The sequence below is a fragment of the Oxyura jamaicensis genome, chromosome 4 (assembly GCF_011077185.1).
Source record: "Oxyura jamaicensis isolate SHBP4307 breed ruddy duck chromosome 4, BPBGC_Ojam_1.0, whole genome shotgun sequence".
NCBI lineage: Eukaryota > Metazoa > Chordata > Aves > Anseriformes > Anatidae > Oxyura > Oxyura jamaicensis.
The window spans coordinates 88,335,380-88,342,659 of record NC_048896.1 but is presented as its reverse complement, the minus strand read 5'-3'; the positions used below and the strand labels follow the sequence as shown (position 1 = coordinate 88,342,659).

At 44.8% G+C, this 7,280-nt stretch overlaps 1 long non-coding RNA gene across 1 annotated transcript; it reads right to left on the bottom strand.

Annotated features, from left to right (window-relative positions):
- Positions 1-1,115: 1,115 nt before the first annotated feature.
- On the bottom strand, positions 1,116-6,532 carry LOC118167197. Its single transcript, XR_004751005.1, has 2 exons — positions 6,195-6,532; positions 1,116-2,104 (listed from the first exon to the last, which is right to left on the bottom strand). It is a non-coding gene; the product is annotated as an uncharacterized LOC118167197 (long non-coding RNA).
- Positions 6,533-7,280: the final 748 nt, after the last annotated feature.

Sequence of the window (7,280 nt, the reverse complement as noted above, 5' to 3'; positions counted from 1 at the left end):
CTTTGCTTCCTATTTGTTGTGTTCAATAATATTGCCTCTCTAAATACTTTTGGTTCAGTACTGACACCAAATGAAGAGGAAAGCCTCCAGAATGTACAGACGTGCAGGATTATGTTTCGTTTGTCTTTGTTCGTCGTCTTAATTCAAACCAGTCACCCAACCGCTGACTTATGACTCTAGGAGGCATATTGTGGGCTTTTAAAAATGTGTTTCACAAAACCACCCAAACTCAAAGGGTAACATTCTGTCCTCAGCTACACCCCTTCAAGAGCTGCAAAGTTTATACATTTGCATATACACAACAGAGATTATTTTAAGAAACCCTATAGATCGATTTTTTAGTTTGTTATGTTTGATTTACAAGTGATTTACTCCAGACGTGCACAACCAGTTTCTGCAAGGGGCCAATAAACAAAATACAGGTACTTTGTGCATCTAACAGTAGAAGAGCATGTTCTGTTGGTGATGAGTGGAAATCTATTGCCTGAGGATTCATTTTCTCATCCACTTGTTTCAAGAGACAAAAATGTCTCATTAAACCTAGAGAAGGGGAATAAAATTCAGCTTTTCTGCTACACTCTCTGCTCTAGGTTGCATATCTTTCATGAGAAATAGTTCAAAATACTTTCCAGATGTTAATTAAAAATCTCACTATCCATTAGAATTATCCCTTGGTTTGTATTTATATTCAGTCTCATAGCTGATGATGAATATGTGAGAACATGCATTTCTGGAAAAATAAGTAAATAAATAAACATAGTGAAATCCAGTACTGAAAAAAATCCATATTCCCCATCAGATCTGTCCTGATTCCCCTTTGCAGAACTGGCAGCTGGTCCCTACAGGCCATGGTTCTGAAGGCTGATGTAAACTTGCAATGTTTCTGCATGTAAGCAGCTCCACTGAGATTAATGGGCTCATTCAAGCAAGCAAATATCATGCACACTGGGTGGCAGGATCAGGCCAGCAGTCAGAAAGTCCCTCACAGTTACAGTGACTTCTTTTTCCGATTTAGCTACTGTGAATGCTATGGAATTTCCATTAAATTTTATCCCTCATATCCCATAAGAACAGAGACTTAATAATACAATAACAAAAAAATAAGGAGAACTTAAGAAAAATAAGTTCTATAATGTGCAATACCCCATCACTGGTGAAAAAGTGTCTGTCATCATTTTATTACTGCCTGGTTTTAGCTACTTTACTTGAAATTTAATTGAAATTCGAATAAGGATTTACTGTACAAATCCTTACCTGCTCAAGTCTCCACTAAGTTGGAATGGTGAACTTTTTCCCTTAAACCGTAAAGAAAAGAAACCTTGCAGGGAAATATCTGAGCTGTCAGCAATAGATTTGAAGAAAGAATTAAAATTCAAGAACCCTCATAAGGAATTTATCTCATCTAATGTTAAGCATCTGAAAGTGGGATTCGAGTCTAAACTTGTTGTCTCAGATGCCTCTGCATCCAGATGAGCATTTCCATCTTAAAACAACTGTCAGAGAGAGGTGAAATCAGTCATTCCCTGGGAATACCTTCCCCCTATGCCTGTAGAAAGCTCCTAGGTGAGCAGCTAGGACCAGGCATCAAAGTTTTAGAAGGCTAACATACAGTAAGAGTAAATTTCTCCTTGGTGTCTACTTGGCCTCTTGAGCCTTTCTTGGATTTTCCATCACAGAAAGGGATCTCAATCAGCAAGTAGTGCAATTCCCACCAATAACTTGGCTTGGCATGGTGGGATGAGCTGTGCTGATACACATCTCACTGCATGTCTATTGTGCATCTGTCCTGTGGTAGCTACACACACAGACAAGATCCCAGGCGTTGAGGTCTCTGCCCGTCACTTTGATTAGCCCCAACAAAATAAGTTTTTGTGATGAAATTCAAGATTCAGATTTCTTTATAATCACAGAGATTCAGGCTGATACTTGCTCACAGGCAGCACATTTTGATAATGTCTCAGCTGCAGACCTGGCCGGTTTCCAAGTAACAACACAGTGGTCCCAGTTGCGCTGTGCCTGGAGTGTTGGCTTCACTCTGATGATAAGCCAGAGGAGGCTCTGTCTCATAATGCTCCATTCTGTGTGAATAGCTGGACTCAAATACCTAAAAAACGGTTACATAATCTTGGGAACAAACTTCAGAAGAAACTCAGTTTAGAGTTAAACAAAAATTTGCACCCTTCTCAACCTCCCTGCCAGTCTTCTGCTCCTAGACAAGATGCTCATGTGCAGTCAGGGCATCACAAGCTCCTCTGAAGAATTCACTGAATTACTACTACAGCATTTTCTTTAGACACCAGGCTTCTGCTCTGCAAACACCTGGAGACACTGTTTTCAGCAGACAATACTTGCTGGCATACCTTTTTGTATATATTAATGTAGAATGTTTTCTCCCACCAGCTTGACTTCATTCCCCAGGCACCTGTTTTTCTGAAACACAAGAAATTCCCTCAGTTTTCTTATTCCTTTCTATCTAGTTTTTTACCTACACCTAACAAGACTAAACCCTTCTTCCTTTCTTTTTCTTCCTTTATTTTCTTTCTGGTTCCTGAATATAGTGTTGGTCTTCTGGCATTTAACAGCGCTCATAAATTTCTATGAGAAAACACTGACCAAGGGACTTGAACACACATAACCCCTCAGCACCCAATGTCTCCTGACAAGGAGCTCCAGAGCTCAGGTACTCACTGAGTGCAGGACCACCACCTCAGTCGGCTTTGGACATGCCCCAGCCAGTTTCATGTGGTCCCCTCATGGTGGGTGGATGATGAACAATTGTTCAGCTCTCATCTTCGCCACCACACCTAACTCCATAACCTACCTCCATTTTTGCATTTTCTGGATAAACGGTCCTGCTGAAGTTCTGTGTACAGAGTAGTCCAAACCTTTGACAAGGCCTGTCGCCCTCTCTATCTTCTCTACTATATTTTTCTGAGACAGGGAGATCAAGATTGTGCAAAAGTGCTGGCACACTATGGATTTATCATGGAGAAAAAAAAAAAAAAAAAAAAAAAAAAAAAAAAAAAGTTGTTCTTCCCCCTATTCCTTCTGTGATGATTTGTAACATTAGATCTTTCAATTTTTGACCTACATCAAGCATAGCACTGATGTTTCTCATTCTCAGCTACCTGTGTGGCAAGTCAGTTTTGACATCAGTGAACATGACAGCCCAGAATACCCAGTGTTATTTAAAAGTGGGAAATGTGGTAAGGACCTTTTATTGACTTTAATTGCTCTCCTTGAGTACTAAGGATAGCTGCAGACTTCATGCTCTGAAGTACAATCAAAAGAAACCTCTTCTGGAATAAATATTCCCCTGACCAGACATGGAGGAGTGAACAAGAAGCTATTTGGAGCGTCCATGCCTTTTGCAGTGTCATCATCTTCTGCTGCATCACCAGCCCCATGACCCCTCCTGGAGTTGTGTTGCAATGGATCCAGGAGCTGCTGAGCCCTGGGAGGCAGCCTCAGTCCTGGCTTCACCCCCATTCAACCCTGGTCCCTACAGGCCAGGGACAAGTGGGCGCAGGTCAGGACAACCAGTTGTCTGCGGTAGAAGCACTTCATTCTCCTCTGCTTTCTGCAGTCTGATTCCTTTTAAGTGCTGCTGTGAGCTCCTGCACCGCGCTACCAGCAGCCTCTGCAGCAACACGCTTCTGGTAGAGCTGAGGGAGGTGAAAGAAGAACAGAATATCCTTGCTCTCCTGTTTTTCCTGGATGTCTTTCTGTTCACCCTCGGCTGCGTTTTCTCCCTGCTCGGGATGACTAGCATTCTTTGGGGCACATCTCTCCTCACAAATCTCGAGGAGGCGGAAGCGCTGCAGAGCTCGCTGCCTCACCGAGAAGCGCCTTATTCCAAGGCTAAGATCTTATTACAATCCCCTTACTACAGCAACACATTTTTTCCGCTCCTTTTCTAAACCTCAAAACGCTGTTATGGCGTCAATGGTAAAGAAGTTTAGGCTTGCTTGGATTTCAGTCTGCTGGCCTCAGATGGAGGGGAAACGTTATTTCTGAAAATGCATGAACCCTTATGCGCACACACGCATGCATGTCCCAGGGCTCCAGTCCTGCAACAGGATCTGCTCGTGCGCAGCCTCGTGCCCGTCTGGCGCTGCACTGAAAGCAAATTAGGCACATCTGACAGCTCGGGCTGCTGTAACACAGCGCTTTGGTGATGCTTCTGCTAATGCAAGCCAGGAACACAGCAGCGTGCTTCAAAGCAAGCCAGGCAATGGTCACAGTCAAGGTAAAGTTAATACAGAGCTGGTAAGGTTAATAGGCTGCAGGGGCTCTGTGCACCTCTACCTTCAGATCGGTGGGGGATGGCTCCCCATCACAAGGCAGAAGTGGGAGAAGGGAGCCTGGAGCATATCCAGGTGTCCTGGTGCATATCCAGGTGAGGAGGCAGCTCCTCCACCATGGCACAACAATGTTGAAAAGCACTTGTTGCCTTGCTTCCCCAGCCCTGTGGGTTTCTCCCTCTGTATATATGAGGTCCTGGTGCTGCTGTTGGCTCCTTGGGCTCCTGTTTCGGACCCTGTGCGCAGCTCCTCACCGTGGGGCACAGATCAAGGCAAATGGATGAGTCTGCCCCATCTCCCAGCAGATCGGTGAAGAAATCCAGCCCTCCTTGCTGACTTCCTCAGCACCCCAGGCATCTGAGAACCTTTTGGCCTTCAGCACATTTCTTCCTTCAGCAGCCCCAAGGTAGGACACTATTTATCACATACGAAAGTGAGGTATGGAGGGAGGCATAGCCAGACTGCTAAGGGTATTTACATGCCTGAAGATGCAGATATGTATCTGGTGGAGTTTGGAAACACATGGAGACACTTCTCTCCTGCTGAGCCAGGTCCTGCCATGGGTCTGGACTGTGTGGGGTGGGAATCAGGCAGCATTTATAACAGGCTCTTTTTGTTGATGAGGCTGTCAAAACTCCCTCTACACTCCAAGAACAGCTTGTTCCTTACCAGTGAAAACTGTTATTCTCGCACTGTTGTTTCACAAGTTCTGTTTCCAGCAATGTCTGATCACAGATAAGACAAATGTAATCTCAATATGTACATCTTGGGCTTTGTTTATCCAGGGCTTGCTAGGCATCACGGTGGGAAGAATGACATTTCATTTCTTCCTCCAGCAGCACCTCCCCTTCTCTGTGTCTTAATTTTCTTCCACTCCAATCTGAGTTTAAAACAACACTGGAAACCACTGGAGCGAGGTTAGGATAATCCCCCAGGCTGGAATCAGTTTCAGTCTTGCCAGATGGGCAGGTACAGATCTGATCCAAAATCAAATCTGAGTTTCCTGAAGACTGCACTTCACCAGTGGCTTCCTGCAGACTCTTTGTACTGTTTAATACCTCTCACAGATGCAGTGACTGAGCCTATGATTTACATCCCAGCTCCAAAATATCTTACACACCTAGCTCAAGAGCGGATCTTGCCAGGGCAGTGGGAAACTGAGATATTTGGGGGTTGTTTTGCCCATAACTCTGCAGGCCTGATCATACCAGTGGAGGATTCACCTGTGGCTGGACAAGAATCCTCTCTTAATAATTATTTAGGGCCCCTGAAGAAATAAAGGCTTGCAGAAGGAGCACTTGCATTTCTGAATCTCATTTCCAGACAATTTTAGCTTTTTGCAAATGAGAGAAAGAATGACTTGACTCAGTTTCCCCCCATCACAAACAACAAATGTTCGGGAGATGGACTTGAGCCTACCAAGAGGAGGCTGACTATCTTTCCTTTCCTTTGCTGCTGTTGCTGCAGAAGCCAAAAGGGCTGGTTCAGATCTGGATCTCATTTCATCCTGGCTAACAGGACTCTGAGTGTATAGCAAAGCTAGATGGAAATCTGTGAGCTAATCTTTACTTGCCCTTGTTCCTCCAAGCCTCACAGTTGCATATAGCACTCCACGGTAATAACTGACAGTGGTCTTCATAAGGATGGAAACTCTCCCATGAACTAGAAGTCACTTATGCATCGTCAAAACCTGGATGTTGTTTTCTACCAGCATTAACCTGAGATGTTAAAAATCAGAGACAGGGTGCCAAATTGGACTAAAAATAACAGTGTGAGGCAGGCAGCATCTACCATTATGGCCAAGCAGCTTCTGTGTCCTCCTCCCCATCATGAAAAGTAACCTGAGAGAAGGGAGTGCAGTGCAAAGCAAGAGAATTAAGTTGCACTTACCTTGAAGGAAAGGCCAGGCAGCGATTGTTTAACCCAGCCCCTTGACCTGATTTCTGACAATTTGAGAAAAGCCCGGTGAAAACTGATATCCCTTTTATCTTAAGAGACAGAGGCTTGTTATTGCTTCTCTGATTTGTGTTGCAAGCAGAAGGAGCAAGTAAGAGAGTGGCCTTTGCTCAGTAACACATCGCGTATGTCAGCCACAGCTGTGCATCTCCCTAGGATTGAAGCATGGCGGTGACACCAGGACAGAGAGACTGATCCCTTCAGGCAGCACGCACAGTCCCTGCCAAACACCACTGCTCCAGGAAGGCAGGGTCCCTCCAGCCCCACTTTTCAGCCCAGCACCCTCCCTCCCACAGCTGCTTCTGGGCTGCAAATTCCACCTATCTTCATGGTGGAGAAACCTCGAGCTGGCTCTGTCCTGAATGATAGGACCTGCCGAAAGTCTTGTCTCCTGTCATCAGCACTGACACCTGTGGTAGCTCAGCTGGGAGAGATCCAACACTCTGATTGGAAAAAAAGGTCATAGAATCACAGAAGCACAGGATGGTTGAGGCTGAAAGGTACCTCTGGAGGCCATTTTGTTCAAACTCCATGCTCAAGCAAGGATACCTAGAGGGGGTTGCCCAGGAATATATTTAAAGTTATTTGAACGGTCTATGGTATAGAGTCGAAAGAGAATTTTGGTCCTTTTTGTCTCCTCTCCCTAACAAATAGGTCCCAATTCATATGTCCCATGACTGCTTCAGGGTCTTCCTCATGTGGTGATGCCCCTGGGAGAACCCAAGGCCTCCAAAACATCCCCCAGATATCTGCCTATATGCCAGAGTCTGAATTTAGCCCTGGGCTCTGGACTAAATCTTATATCCCTGTAATTTGGAGAGAAGTAATGGTTCTCAGAGGGCAGGATGCCCATTCTCAAAAAAACATGCTGCTGCTTGTGCAGAGCAGGCCATGAACAAATCTGAGCGAGGCAAGAAATTGAGACCTCAGGAAAAAAACATATTTGAGGGTCCCTAAGTGATAGTCTCCCTTGTCTAATTTTTAATTGACTGCAATGTCCTTTTAGCAGCCAGATTTCTT